The 15,473-nt window shown below is 51.8% G+C and overlaps 1 non-coding gene across 1 annotated transcript; it reads right to left on the bottom strand.

The window, feature by feature from the left end:
* Positions 1–1,480: 1,480 nt before the first annotated feature.
* Positions 1,481–1,553, bottom strand: Trnak-cuu. Its single transcript has one exon. It is a non-coding gene; the product is annotated as a tRNA-Lys (tRNA).
* Between the last annotated feature and the right edge of the window lie 13,920 nt (positions 1,554–15,473).

Raw genomic sequence — 15,473 nt, 5'->3', positions numbered from 1 at the left:
GCCATGTGGTGTGTTCGCGTGCAGCTCGGAGTCTCTTTTCTGACACTTATTAATATCCCGGTTGATTTAATTACCCACACACACAAAACACCACACTCAATCACTTTTATCTACAAAAACGAGAACACTATTTATGGGAGGAACGTTTTATTAAGTTGATGCCATGACGATTTACGAGAAAGGTAAGTTTTTTTAGATTATATACACAAAAATAGCTGTGCCTGTATTTTTTTTTTCTACTTTTAAATAACGTCTTTGTACACCTGCAATTTCGATAATGACGTAAATGCGTCGTTTATTCATAAATATGTTTCTATACATAAAAAAACACACACACACAAAACAAGTGTAGATTGTGTGTACGACACGGCCGCAAGTTTTAGGCACTGACAACATCTACGTGCCGAGTTAGAGTGAAGCGAAACTCATGTATCAAACGTAATAGATTTATTTTCACGTAACAAAATTAATGCAATAAAACATAATATACTTTTTTTCGGTTCCAAAAAGCGCCTCTAGCGGCAGTTGCCGAAATCAAAACTGATAGCTGTCGCCGCGCACTCTCCATGCCGTGTGTATGTTCGTGCCATGCGCGAGTTTCATCGCTCTAATAGTATTAGTTCTCATTTCCTCCGTGTGCTCCATGTGTGTCATGTGCTCAAGATGTTCCCGCTGAACAATTTTAATGGGGCAGGCTGGTCTTTAAATGATAAAAGAAATGGGGAAAAGTCATTTTTGCAAAATGTCTTTTCTGATATTTAGACATACCCGCCCAGCTCAGTGCAAAATATTATTTCTCTATATAATTTTCAAATATAAAAAAAAATGAAGTCTGAATTTTTTATGAACAGTCAGTAGGGATACACATACTGCAAGTGCTTTTTTTTCTCTCTTCACAGTTTTTCACAAATACTGACGCCGTACAGGCGTTTTCTGTAGTTTTTCTTGGACAATATTAACCCGTTTAGTGTCATTTTAATCGGGAAGAATGGAGCTGTGCGGTGATACTATTGTTACAGTTGTGGGGGCCCGCTCTGCCGCCGCCTGATTGCTACCAGACGCTGGCGGCCGAGGGCGGCTCAAGGGCGAGCCGTCGGCACCCTCGGTAGCCGATCGAGGCTGATAGTGGCCGGCTGGTGGCGGCGGCGGACGTCCTCGGGCCCCCTTCAAAGGAGCCCGACCCCCAAGGGCCTGGACGGCGTGGATGGGGAGCCGGGAGAACACCCACGTCGGGAGGAAGGCACCCGTCGGCCTGGCGCCGGGAAAAGGGGGTGCGAGGGAAGGACCGGCGGGGGCTCGAGGGGTCGGTGGGAGGACGCGGGAGTGGTGCGACGGACGTGAAGGAGGACGGACGTTTGGATACCGCGAGGTGCGACCGCCGGAGAACTCGCCAAATGTGAGTGAATAAATGTTTATATGGAAAGTGGTGTTGTGTCACTCGGGGGTGGGGAAGCTGGACGGGGATAACCCCATACACTGGCGCCCAACGTGGGGCTCGAACCCACGACCCTGAGATTAAGAGTCTCATGCTCTACCGACTGAGCTAGCCGGGCAGCGTCGAGGTTCTCCCTGGCCGTGCGGAGGGCGTCCCCGAGTCGGCCACGGAGTTCCGATGCGTAGCGAGAGATGGGGCGGGGGTCAGCCTGCCCACACTCTCGGAATCCATTTTCCAAGGGATACGTCAGCTCCTTTCCCAAGTTCAGGTACGCGGGTGTCAGTCCAGTCATTCGATTTACCGTCGTTCGGGTTGCAAAACCGAGCTCGGATATGTTCGCGTCCCAATCCTTATGCTTACCGGTGAGTGTCACCAGCATCGCCTTCAGGTTCCGGTTCACCCGCTCGGTGATGTTCGCCTGTGGGTGGTAAGGCGTTGTTCGTTTGTGCTGGATATTGAGTGACCGGCACGAGTCCACAAAGACCTTACTTGTGAACACCGACGCGTTATCTGTGATCAGAGAAGCAGGGAAACCGTAGCGACAAAACGTATCCAACAGTCTTTCCCAGATTCTTGCAGACACTAGCTTTCTGAGTGGGAAAAGCTCGACCCACTTCGAGAAATGGTCCGTGACGACGAGTAGATACTGGTTTCCGCGTGGACTTCGGGGCAGTGGTCCAATGATGTCACACGCGACCGTCTCCCAAGGGCGCTTGCTGATGACAGGTTGCATCAGGCCGGGGGGCTTCCCTCCCCTGGGCTTCGCCACTTGGCACGCTGGACAGCTGCGGGCATATCGAAGTACCTCCCTCCTCATTCCCGGCCAGGTCACGACACGACACAACTTTTCGTAAGTCTTCTTGCCGCTCCCGTGCCCTGCCAGGGCCGAGTCATGAAAATACCTCATCAGTTTCCGCCGCAGCTTCCGCGGAACGACGATTTTGAAGGGGGATGGGTCTCCCTCGTGTTCGTCCATCTCGGGGATGTACCTGAGCAGCAAGTAGTTTTCACCCAACAGATAGGAATCGATCTCTCTATCGACCCTCGCACCCGCGTTTCCGGTGTCCGCTGCGTTGCCCTCCAGCGTTTCTGACACCCGCTGTCCCGTGCCAGCGTTTCCAGCGTCTGCTGCGTTATCCGCTAGCTTTTCCGACACTCGCTGACAGAAACCATCTGTTTTCTGGGCTTCCAACAACTCTTCCCTGCTCACAACAGTACCCCAAGCGTTCATCTGTTCATTGGTGGCATCACACACAGCCGCACAAGGCGGGGTATCACCTTTTCCGCCACCGCTCGCATTGCCGCGAGTCTTTCTCTCCGCGTGGATGGCACCCCTGGAACCAGCTTCCGGCGCGTGACCGGGCGCTCTCTCCTTCTCGCCCCTTTCCTCTGCATTCCCGCAAGTTTGCTGTCGTGGGTGGAGGGTTGCCCGGGGCAGTTCCCCCGGGTCAGTCTCCACGGGTGCGCGCGACAATGCGTCCGCGACCTGGTTCGCAGTGCCTCTGCGATACTCTATCTTGTAGGCGCAGCGCTGCAGAGTGAGCACCCAGCGGGCCAGTCTGCCGGCTGGTTGCTTCAGCCTCTGAATCCAGGCGAGAGCGTTGTGATCAGTTTGGATGGTAAAGAGAGCGCCATCCAGGTAGAGATCGAACTTATGCAGGGCATACATAATTGCCACTCCCTCTCGCTCGGTGGTGCTGTAGTTGCGTTCCGCTGGCGTGAGTGTGCGGCTCGCAAAGGCGACGGGCCTTAATTGGCCGTCGTGCTCTTGCAACAAGACCGCTCCCACGCCGTAATCGCTGGCGTCTGTTTGCACCACAAACGGCAAGTTTAAGTCCGGCAGTCGCAAACTGGCAGTCGCCGCGATCGCGCGAGTGAGAGAGATGAATGACACCTCTTGTTCTCGTTGCCAGACGTACTTCGAGCCTTTGCGCAGCAGCTGGTTAAGCGGGCGGGCTAGCTCGGCACAGTTGGGAATAAAATGGCGATAAAACCCAATCATTCCTAGAAACCTTTGGAGGCTTTTCACCTCCTGCGGCCGAGGGAAATCAAGGATGGCCCTTAACTTCTCGTCGTTCGGTTTCAAGGTTCCCTCGTCGACCACAAACCCAAGGAGATCGATTTTCGGAGAAGCGAGCTGTACCTTCTTCGGGTTAATCGTCAACCCCGCATCCCTCATTCGTCCGAGGATGATCCTCAGGTGAACGAGATGTTCGCTGAATGACTTGGAGAAGACCACAACATCATCCATGTAGGCCATTGCGAAATTAAACCTGGCGTCTCCCAAAACGATGTCCATAAGTCGCTGGAAACTTGCCGGCGAGTTAGACAGTCCGAAGGGAAGGCGAGTAAACTCAAATAACCCGCGATGGCAAGTGAAAGCAGTCTTCTCGACATCGGCAGGAGCGATCTGAATCTGCAAAAACCCCCTGCTGCAGTCTAGTGTTGTAAACACTCGGGCGTTCCCCAAGGAATACATGATGGATTCGATCGACGGAAAAGGATACGCATCCCTCGTTGTCAGAGAATTGAGTTGGCGGTAGTCAACGCAAAGCCTGGCTGTCCCGTCCTTCTTTGGAGCTAGAACTACCGGGAAAGCCCAAGGACTTTTCGATCTCCTGACCGCGCCCGTGTCAATCATCTCGTCGAGGGCGGCGTCTAGGAGGTTTCTTTTGTGAACGCTAAGCGGCCGGGGATTGCAACCCCAGGGCTTAGCTTCGCCGGTGTCGATCCGGTGCTGAAGGACGTTAGTCATGCCCGGCCGTTCGGTGAATGTCGCCGAAAAGGGGCGCAAAACGTCCGCGAGTGCATGCCTCTGCTCGGTCGGGCCGTCGAAAGACGCGAGCACGGCCTCCAATTCCGCCGCTCCAACCTGCGTGACGAGCGCCTCTGGCTGGAGCTTGGGACACCCAGCGAGAGCCGTCGTACGTGGAGCGCAAGGAACACAGGGCGGTGGGTCGGCGAAAGGTATCAGCGGAGTAGACGGGTCGTAACGGTACCCATTGTTCCGCAGGTCAACGATGATGCCTTCCCGAGAAAGGAAATCTCGCCCCAGTATGACCGGAGATGTGAGACCCCGAAGGTACACAAAACGTTGCCTCTTACGTCGACCGTCAAACTCGACCTGAAGGCGCAGAGCCCCCTCAGCCCTCGTCATGCCCGTTGCCAAACGCATGCAGATGTCGACCGGTCTTAAACTCCTCCTCCTCTCGCGGCATGCTTCGTACACGTCGTCACCGATCAGACAAAGGGTAGCTCCGGTATCTATCAATGCTGAGAACTCCCTCCCAGCAATGTTAATCGTCATGTAAGGTCCAGAGGCAGAGAGTCCCGTCTGGGCTCTACATGCCAGTGGGGCAAACGCGTCCGCGACATCAGTGGGACATGTCGGCGACACGTCTTCGTGGGGCTTCCCCACGGTACCGCGTCGCCCCTCCCTTTCGCCGCTGGCCAGCGGCGGGAACCTGGATGATCCGGTTAACGCCGCTGGCCCCGGGCGTTTCCCTGGCGCTGACCGTCGCGCTCGAGCTGCGGACAGTTACGTATGATGTGGCCAGGCTGGTCACACCGGAAACAACGCAGGGGTCGGCGGCCCGGACTCTGGCGACGCCCGTCCCTTTCATCTCGACCGAAACGGGGCGCGTTATCTCCCCGCCTCGCGACACCACGCGCCCCGGCCGCGCCGGCCCCGACCGAACTCGAAGGCCGATTCTCGCGGCCGGCGCGGCGTCTCTGCTCGTACGAGAAGGGGTCTAGCGCGCGAGCTGAAACGACTTCTCGCGCCTCGCGCCTAACAACCGCGGACACCGACGCTGCCTCGACGCGGGGGGTCGGGCTTTGGGACCCCGCCCAGGCGCAGCTAGGCTCAAGCGATTCCTCCGGCCCAGGCGGCGGCGCGTAGCGGAGCTCAGCAAGCAAGTCCGCCTGAACGACGCGCGCCTCTCGAGCCAGAGCCTCCAGGGTGTCGAAGCTGCGCCCACGAAGGTACGGCTTGAAGGATGGGTGGCACTGGCGGATTACGCGCGAAACTTGGTCCGCGTGACTCGCCGCGGGGTCTGCTCTCGAATAAAGTTCCTGAAGTGCGCGCACGTACTCCAAAAGGCTCTCGTCAGGATGCTGCGTGCGCGTGTTCAATTCCTCGCGGACGCGCCTCTCATAGTCCGGCGGCAGAAACTCGCTTCGGAAGCGCTCATGGAACGCGGCCATCGATGAGGGAGGCTCCTGAAGCCTCCACCAACGGGCGGCATCCCCGACAAGGGCGATTGGCAGGATCTGCCGGATGACGGTGTCATCCGACGCGCCAACGGCCGTTTGGTAGGTGCCCAGGCGCAACAGGAAGTCATGAACAGAACTCTCATCCGCGTAACCCGAATACGTGGGCAGCTCCATCGTAAGCCGCGGACGCGGAAGAGTCACCGGCGCGGGAGCAGTCGGGCTCTGCGCCGCAGCTAACTGCCGCGTAAGTGTAGCGAACAGAGCTGTCATTTGCTCCATGAGCTCAGCCGCACCCGAAGGCGCCTGCGGTTGCGCGATGGTCGGACTCTCAACCAGCGACGCAGTCGCCCCTGCGGGGTTAGCCTCAGGGGGAACGGCGGCTGTGGGTTCCCGTCTGCCCGGCTGGAGCAGGCCGCCCAGTACGACAAAACGCACCGCCACCTGGTTTACGCCGTTGGGGATCTGGTCCTTAGGCGAACACACCCTCTCAGCAACGCGGCGCAAGGTTTTGCGGCGTCGCTGGCACACAGGTGGGAAGGGCCGTACCGGGTCGCGGCACGACTGTCACGTTTGACCTACCGACTTGCTCGCCTGGACACGGGCGAAGTGTCCGGCTCGGTGCACGTGGGCGACTTAAAGACCTACTGCCTCCGCGATCCTGACGATACTGACGGGGAGGCAGGCGGGACAAGCAACGCTGGGGAAAATCCCCGGAGATACAATCTCAGGGCCAAAAGGCACTAGTGTATCGCATCCATTAACCACCTCTTTTTCCCACACAGAATGTCTGCCAACGGCGGTGCACGGGGCCGACCCCACCGCGGCGAACGCCGATCCCGCGGGCCCTGGAGCTTCCGCCGCTGAGGCAGTCCGAGCCGGTCCGGCCTGCCGAGTTCATCGGCCCCTCCCCGACGGACTCATCTGCCACCGGGCCCGGAGGGCCTATCACTCGGACCCTGCCGTCGCCGTCCTTGATGGACGTTGACCTGGACTCTTTCTTGGCGGCGTCGGGGTCTGAGGATTGAGGGGGGGGTGGTGTGGGGGCCCGCTCTGCCGCCGCCTGATTGCTACCAGACGCTGGCGGCCGAGGGCGGCTCAAGGGCGAGCCGTCGGCACCCTCGGTAGCCGATCGAGGCTGATAGTGGCCGGCTGGTGGCGGCGGCGGACGTCCTCGGGCCCCCTTCAAAGGAGCCCGACCCCCAAGGGCCTGGACGGCGTGGATGGGGAGCCGGGAGAACACCCACGTCGGGAGGAAGGCACCCGTCGGCCTGGCGCCGGGAAAAGGGGGTGCGAGGGAAGGACCGGCGGGGGCTCGAGGGGTCGGTGGGAGGACGCGGGAGTGGTGCGACGGACGTGAAGGAGGACGGACGTTTGGATACCGCGAGGTGCGACCGCCGGAGAACTCGCCAAATGTGAGTGAATAAATGTTTATATGGAAAGTGGTGTTGTGTCACTCGGGGGTGGGGAAGCTGGACGGGGATAACCCCATACAGTCTACCAGCTTAAGAGTTCTGTCCAATTAATTACTTTCTTAAATAACGAGAAAGCATGTCTTTTACACTATAGTTACAATCGTTTTAGTAATATAACCTTCTCAGGTCAGATATAAAATAGAATGACCGCACAAATCACACCTCTGTGAATGCAGTTGCATTAAACATTTTAATAATTCAGGAATCATTCAATTTAATGACCGGTAACAAATGACTTAATCAAATTAAACCGATCTCCCATAACCCGGGTTTTAGTAAAGGTATTTATATTTGCATACTTGGAATAGGTGTGAGATGTGTTATATCAGTGTACAATACATAATAAGTATTCTTTCATAAAGAAGAACATTACTCTAAAGCCGCACATCCCCCTTAAAGGATAACTGAAAAACAAGAAAAGTTTTTTTAGCAGCCTAATTGGGACAAGCGTATCGCAAAACAATTTTTTCCGCGAACAAAAAACATTTTTACAGCAATATTTATTGCGCAAGACTGGTTTCAGTCTGCGGCTATTTCGTCCGTTTTAAATCGCGCGCCACAAAGTTGGTATTATACGTTACGGAATGGCTGCTATACTTCTCATTGGCTAAGAGATTGATTGACAGCTTAGACCTTGGTTGTTAAACTTTTGTGATATGTTGTAATTTCCTTTTGAGCCGCAAAGAATAACCCATGCAATGAGAGTTATTATTCTTTACAAAAGGTTTACGAGACGGGCACTTCCGTTTGGATTCATACCATAACAAAACAAAAGCTTCGCCACTCTTTTCACGGCTGCCGAAGTCCTTGCTCCCGCCCATCTCGACTAGTCGTTTCGCCTAAGTGATCAGTGTTTCGTGTTGACCCAGGTGCTTGAGTGAAACTTCTTGAAGTGAAGTAGTGTCTGTTTATCCGTCGCAGATGTTATAGTGATAGGAAGCGACGCGGGGTTTTGGCTTTCGTTGCGCGGTTTGTTACTTTCGTTTTCCTTTTTGCATTCTTAACGTGCTTTTTTTTTTTTTTTTTGAGCGTGCAATAGTTTGTTTTTTTGGAGATGCCAGCTTCTATAAAGCGGCGTCGTTGCTCTGTAAAGTAATGCCAGATGAGTGATTGCGACAGGGAGCCTTCCAGCAGCCATGTCGCCCCGGAAGAAGACAAGCTGAATGCAATTTGGCTGGAGGCAACGAGGGAGACATATACCCTGCACAAACACATGATCAAGTCAAGCCCCGGCTTCCCGAAAATCCACTGGAAGGCGCTTCCAGTCCACCGCGTATCCCGCAGCCGGAAGCGAAGCCAGGCCTGCAACGCCCTGCTCGAACCAGGAGAGCCCCAGTACGGTTTTCCCGCCAGGAGGGAGAAGACTGTTACAGATAGGCCACGCCGCCACAAGCACGGTGGCCCTTGCAGTCTTATCTTGCCGCCTTCCCTCTCGCATTCCCCTCACCTTGCTTTTATATAGACCAACTCATGTTTATAAACAAACCGGAGCGCCTCTAGCGGACTACGCCGGCGCCGCGCATGCGTGATGGAGTGTGGGCAAGAAGCTCGCCTTCGTCCATAAACAAACCATTGGAAAACGATGTTGTAGACGTCGGTGAGTCCCCGTGCTCTTTTTCGCGCTGGAATTGTTAATTCCACGTCTTCTTCTCAATGTCTGATTACTTCAGCGGCCTCAGCGAAATTAACCAAGCTCGCTACACCGAAAAACGTCGCGTGAATAATCTGTGTCGCAAAAACCGGCCTGGTTCCGCTGGGCCACGCGTATTGTAAATGGCGTCACATCGGCTGCCTGCGGGACCATGTGGTCGCATCGGGTTGTTGGCGCTAGTTGTTGGCGCTAGTTGGCACCTCACCGGTCCCGACTGGGACCCTAACTTGACTTGTTTGTGGCCTCTTCGACTCCCGTTCGGGGGACGCTTTTGCCCGATGCTTGGGTGTGGTAAAACTTCTTGGAATTTGGAAATGAGCTTGCCAGATGCCCCAGTTGAGCGTTTTTGGTATCGACTTCGTTTGGAGCTGGGGCAGCGAGTGTCTTCGCCGCTGTGACGGTCGTAATTGTTTTTGTTTTTTTGTGAGTGTATTGCTATTGTTGGGGAGCGGGTGTGTTTTGTTTAGTTTATTAGAAAAAGAGCGCCGTTCGGTTGGAACTGGGAAACGGCGCGGCAGTCGACTTGGGAGGTTCGAGAGCGCAACCCGGTCTTCCTATCGGCTCCGGGCGTACCCTCGGGCACCGCGGTAAAGGGGAAGACCCGACGGGACACTCAACGTCGGCTACTTCTGTGCTGCTACTCTGTGCGGACTCCCTCTGCCGGACTGCCCCAGTGCGTCGACCGTCCGTGACGCGACAGCGACTAAAGCCAACGACCACCGCCTCTGGCGCACCAGAGCCACGTCAAGAGGAAATCAACCACAAGCGAAAGACTTCAGGTGCTCCCACGCCTCTCCGAGCCTCGTGGTGCCGCTACCGTTCCCATTCCTCTTGTTATGCATACTCTATTTTTCTCATAGCTACTACGTTTCTCTTGTATTCTTCCGCCTGATTGAGACTGTGCCTGTATTACCTTTTTACTTTTGTCACCATCTTTCTAGCCTTTTATTGAATGTTTCTAGTGCTCTGTTCGTCACGTGCCTTGTCTTTGTCCCCCCGTCCCTGGAGCCCACGTACCATAAGATAGTGGGCGTCCGAACCTCCGTTGCGGTCTACGGCGAGTGCGCTTCCCCTCTCGCTCCGCACCGAGCCGTGACAATGTGACATGCGGCAATTCATTCCGTGTGGACGCCGCAGAATGGACGCTACAGCCTCATTCGCATGATGAGATTCTGCTTGCTGCTTTCAGTCGCGACGTCGCTCGGGCTGCAAAAGCGTGGACCGTTGCTGAGATGGTCGACGTTGATACTGAAAATCACAAGCAGAATCGGCCCAAGCGAATCAGGCATAACAAGTCGGTGATGGCCACCGGTAACAATAATCAATATCTCATTGCATCCACTCCTTCGAGCCTACTTACCCCCACCTACCTTCAAACTTAAGTCCTTTGAGGCCTGCACTTCTTGTCGCAATTACCGGGTCAATGTTTGGGCTACGGGACGCTGTTGTTTGAACGAGCAGAAGATAACAAAGAGAAATATTTGAAAGAGCAGACGACAGTTCGAACGATCAGGCAGCCGTTTGAACTTGAAGACGCACTGAACGTAGTCCGCAGCTGATTCTTAAAACTTGGTGGTTTTCCCGCGTTCACGTTGGAACAAAGCAACTAAATCTGATGACCACAAGTATTCGTGAATTCAACCCAGAGTGCTTCCCACAGAAGCAATCGTGGTCCGACGGCGTCTGGTTTTTTAATAATTTTTTTTTTCACGGCACCTATTAATCTTCTCGGACGCACCGAGCAGGCAGAAAACACACGAAGACTGACCTTCAAACCTTTTCCGACTCTTTTGGGACAGCCCCAGTCGCGGCGTTTTGACGGCAAGGCAGGTTTTTGTCTCGTTTCTTCCAAAACAACACAGGAATGCACGTCGCGCAAGGTGACTTCCGCCCACAGCCCCAGACCGGAAGTTCGCCCGACGCGCGCGCCACCACCGCGCCGTGACGTCACAGAGTTGAGTTCGTGTACAAATTAAGCGCAAGCTGCGCAGGAAGAAACGTTGTTGGTTACCAGTCGTTATCGTCATGCTTCCTGCAGTACCGTTACACGATGCTGCTGGAAACACGCGCCATGCTCATTTTTTTTTTTTTTGTCTTCCGAGCATTGCGGCAGTCATTCGTAAGGGCAGATTTTTTTGCTGATGATTTCAGTTTGCCGGCATTTTAAGAATATCAGTATACTGTATGACTGCTTTGAATGATTTCTTTTTCTTTCATGAGATTTGTCAAAGTTCTCTTTTCGTTTTTGTCTGACCTACATTAATAATTTTAAACTAGAAATTGGTTTTGATAGAAACGAGTTGAAGTTCGAACAAACGAAAAAGGAAGTCACGTGCCCATTGAAAGTAATTACTGGCCAGAAATTTTGTTAGTTGAAAAAAGTGATCAATTTCCCGCCTGCTCGCTCCAATTAACAAACAACACTTACGATTTAAATTTATTTTGCTGGAATATGCCAGGTTGTATGTGGTAACAGTCATTCTGAGATGAGGGTTACTGCGCAGGGAAACTAATAAATAATCATAGTAAAAAAAAATCTTGAGATTAGGGAAAATAAGGGAGCAACATAAAACCGCCTCCAACCAAATATCAACGAAACTTTAGATGGTGTGTTGTCCCCCGTTACTGTTTTTTTTTTTGTCCCTAGTCTCATGTTTTTCTTTTTCTCTTTTCACTGTGATTTGTTTTTTGAGTCCTTACAGCGAATAGATGGTTCATTACACGCACTCAGAAATTCATGAGTTAGTAATGCGCATCGCAGTTCGCTAGAAAAACCGGTAATTGGTCTTTCTACAATAATTTATACTAACGACAACGGTAATCGGTAGAATCGTCCAATGGCCTTAATTGCGGTAAAAGGTGTTGATGTCTTCTTGCCCCCGGGATGCATAGTCAATCGGGTGCGGTCATCCTCACTCTTCTTACAGTCACTGACATAATTGCTCGCAAGATTCTCCAAGTTCGTTCCAATGCCAATGTTCAGCTGTCTCCCTGTTTTTCTTTTTAATTGGCTTTAAGGACTAAAGAAACGTTTGGTCAATTACGGCCCTCATTTTTTATATTATATTGGATCAAACCTGTTATACCGTCAGGTGGTGCAGGTCGAGAGGAACAGTTTATTTCCTTTTTTTATCTCTCACTTAGAAATTGGGTAATTGAGTCACTGACAGCTGAAGAAACGCAGGGCGTGGGTTATTATGCTAATGATTCTTATCGGCCGATGCCTGAATCTCATTGGCTGCGGAGAGATAATTTAATGCTCAGGACTGGCCACGTCCTTCTTAAGATGTCATTGACTAGAGTGACTATAGTTCGCCGCAAAATAAGGATATCCGAACACTATAACTTCCAATTTTTCCATTTTAGCAGGGTGAACGCTGGAGAGGAGGCTACTGGAGAAGAGGAGACTTCCAATCATGGTGAGCGGAGAGAGCCTCGTGGGGCTGGTTGTCCCGGTATTCTAAACCTGCAACATACATATTCTTATTTATTAGGTTGTGTTTAGATTGCTTCTAGGGAAAGCATATACCCGTATACAGACTCCCACAATTCGAAAGACCCATTTGTTCAGGTAGTTGATGAGGTGGTGCTGGGCAGACTTTGGCCAGAGGCAGTTGATTTTTAGAGAAAGAAGAGCGAAAAGATTCGTTTATTTTCTCACCTATGTCCTCGAGCAATGAGTGGCCTGGCCTAAGCGAATCCATCCCAGCCTTCTGCAACTGCCTCGTCGAACGGGCCTTTCATGTCGTTGGGGACTGTACGTACCGTGCAGTGCACATCAAGCCACTCAAATGTTCAGTTCAATTAGTTTTATTTTTTTTATGGGATGCTGAACTTGTCGTCCGAACACGAATCCTCAAGGCCAGTCTTGTAGCGGCTGTTAGCCCTCCAGGACACGAAGGAACCCCATAGAAGCCCCATGAAGTCGGCAAACAGGAGACGGTAGTTCAGAGACACGAACCGAAAGTTGATGATCTGCGTCGCCGGCCAGAAGACCAAGTTTGCCGCAAGAGTCGAAGGGTACTTGACCCTAATGAAACCACCCATGTCTCTCCAACTTTTCCAACAGATGAAGCCGAAAACCACAAAGAAGCCCAGCAGGAAGATGGGCGCGAAGACAAGTTCCGTCAGCATCACGTTCAGCGCCACACCGTAAAGGCCGGTCCCCAGGGACATCCAGTCGAGTGCCTGGTACCACATCCTCAAGACCGGACCGCAGTAGACGGCCCCAACGGAGAACGCCACGGCGGCTCTTCGCGCGTTCAGAAGTCCCCTGCGTTCGATGAGCGTCTGAGCGACGATGTCGCCGATGAGAAGCATCAGCGCGTTGCTCAAGATCTGCGTGATGCCCGGATGGGTTTCCATCGCGTGGCCGTAGGCCGCAAAAATCGCCAGCATTTTCTGGGACCGGGGGGAAATCCGGTAACTTTGTTGGCGGCGCAACGAGTTTTAGCCCTGTCTGCTGTGGCCTGTTGCTGCGGTGCGACGGGGTAAAACGGCACAGCTGGCGCTTGCTAGCTCCGCGAAAAAAATAGTAATGGCGCATCACAGTTTCCTTCCGGTACATCGGGCCATGAAAAGTGTGTTGCTTCGTTCTATTACGATGATATCAGTCCACCTCTTTCCGAAGAACTGGTGCCCTTGTCGGGGACCCGGTTGTTAGCGTTATGAATATTATATGGTTTTGCATGATTACCCCCCCCCCCCCCCCCCCCCCCCCCCCCAGTATACTTTGCCGTCGATACTAAGTGCATTCGAAGCAAAAACGCTTTGATTATTCTTGGGAAATCAAAACTTAACTAACATTGTATTGCAGACATTCAATTTTTTTTTTCACTTGTTGCATTCACACGCGAATTCACACACGGCCAGTGCCGTGTGTGAATTCGAAATTGTTTCTCGCGCTGGAAGTGTCTATCACTACAATGGTACGAGTAGTTGTGCTTGCGTTTCCGTTTTTGTTAATACCACCATCTATAGTAGCGCAATATTGTCACCAATTTTGCGAACAGTTTTTTTTTTTCGAGAGAGGTTGACTTTTTTGTTACTTTTGTCAGGGAGACAGGCACTCAAGCTTTTTGACCTGGTTTCATTATCTTTGTACAATAAAAAAGACAGTGAAGCCTCGGAAGTTCCGCGAAAAGCAAAGCGACAGTAAGAAGACGCCTCATTTCAGTAATGAGGGGGGGGGGGGTGGGGGGGGGGGGGGGGGGGGAACGTGACCCACAAGGGACAGAAAAGCGATGCTTTAGGGAGGTTCAGCCTATACTAGTTATCAACTCTGGGAAGGAAGCAAGTTTTGCGAATTGTTCATATCCCGCGCGAAGTAGTTCTTACAAGGTTCGCTTGCCGGAAAAGGAAGCGAAGCTTTTGGCGTTTGAAACCCTGTACGTCTTGATAAGATGACACACATCTAATCTAAAATGCACCCCCCGTATACCGTATTTACTCGAGTATAACCCGCATTATTTATGAACAAGGCACTTGTGTCTACATTCCCGCAAACCACATATACAGCCTATCATCGCGTTGTGCATAAATAACATAGCGAATAAGGTTTTCTTCATAAATAGTGCCGGTTATACTCGAGTAAATACGGTATCTTAATTCTCCAGATAAAGGACGGATTTAGTAATGCTACGCGAGCAGCCGGACTGCTTATTTTTACTACGGTTCTTGTCCGTATTTCAATGGAGTCAACAGGATCTGACGTCGTCACTCGAAGAAATGTTCGCCCTCTCTCGCACATGGCCCATGCGGCTTCATACCGGAAAAAACAACAAAAAAACTTTCATGAACTTGAATTAGGAAAAGGAATTGGATTGCGTTGCTCCGTCACCGACAACCTAAAAAATGCGGGGATAGTGACACCGGGGCATCTTTGCAGCCCATGAGTTCGTGGCCTTACCCAATAAGAATACCGAAAAACCATTCACAAAGTTAAAAAAAATACGCCCTGCTTTTTTTTTACGGTTTTGGTGATTTTAAAGTGTGGCCACTTCCGGTTTATTGAAAAGGTTCTTCTAAGCAAACGAGGCATTCCGAAGTTCGAAGTTGTCCGTGGAAACGGCTCCCTACTAAGGCCATCGAACTTTTGCAGTATGACGCACTTCGCAATTGTTTTATATATATATATATTTTTTTTTTAAAACCAGAACTGAAAGCGGTGGAAAAAAAAAAAAAGAAGTACCGGGAGAAACATTTGCCAAAGCAGAAAAATGAGTCCCACCTGCCCGACGCTACCAGGATTTTTAGTTTATTTTTTCATTCATAAAACGCGGAATGTGTTTTTATTATTCTTTAAAATTCTGTGTATAAGCTTCGTGTGACATCGCGATTCTAGTTAGCTGTAGCTTCCAAGCGGTTCATCGTCTGGTTGTTATAAGAATACAAAGGTCGGCAGCGGAATCAAAAGAAGAAGTCTAGAGGAAAATGTTTTTTACTCATACGATCGGATCATGCGTTCAGTTCATGCTTATGAGCGTTCTTGCTAACTTTTAATCCGCTCATTAAAGGTTTCGATCCGGTCGTCACTTTTCAATGCAAGACACGTAGAAGGTATGGGTGCACTAAACAGCTGCAGTGATCGGTCAGACATCGCCTGGGAGAATTTCTCTCGGTGGTTTCAAGTGGCCACTCACGACTCATGAAATTTGATTTGATAGGTAGCGCCATCACACCTGGGATTTTCGCAACTCTC

This window comes from Ixodes scapularis, unplaced genomic scaffold, assembly GCF_016920785.2.
Source record: "Ixodes scapularis isolate PalLabHiFi unplaced genomic scaffold, ASM1692078v2 PGA_scaffold10__122_contigs__length_95168666, whole genome shotgun sequence".
In the NCBI taxonomy this organism is placed as follows: Eukaryota; Metazoa; Arthropoda; class Arachnida; order Ixodida; family Ixodidae; genus Ixodes; species Ixodes scapularis.
The sequence above is the reverse complement of the archived record's forward strand: the minus strand, read 5'-3'. Positions and strand labels throughout refer to the sequence as shown.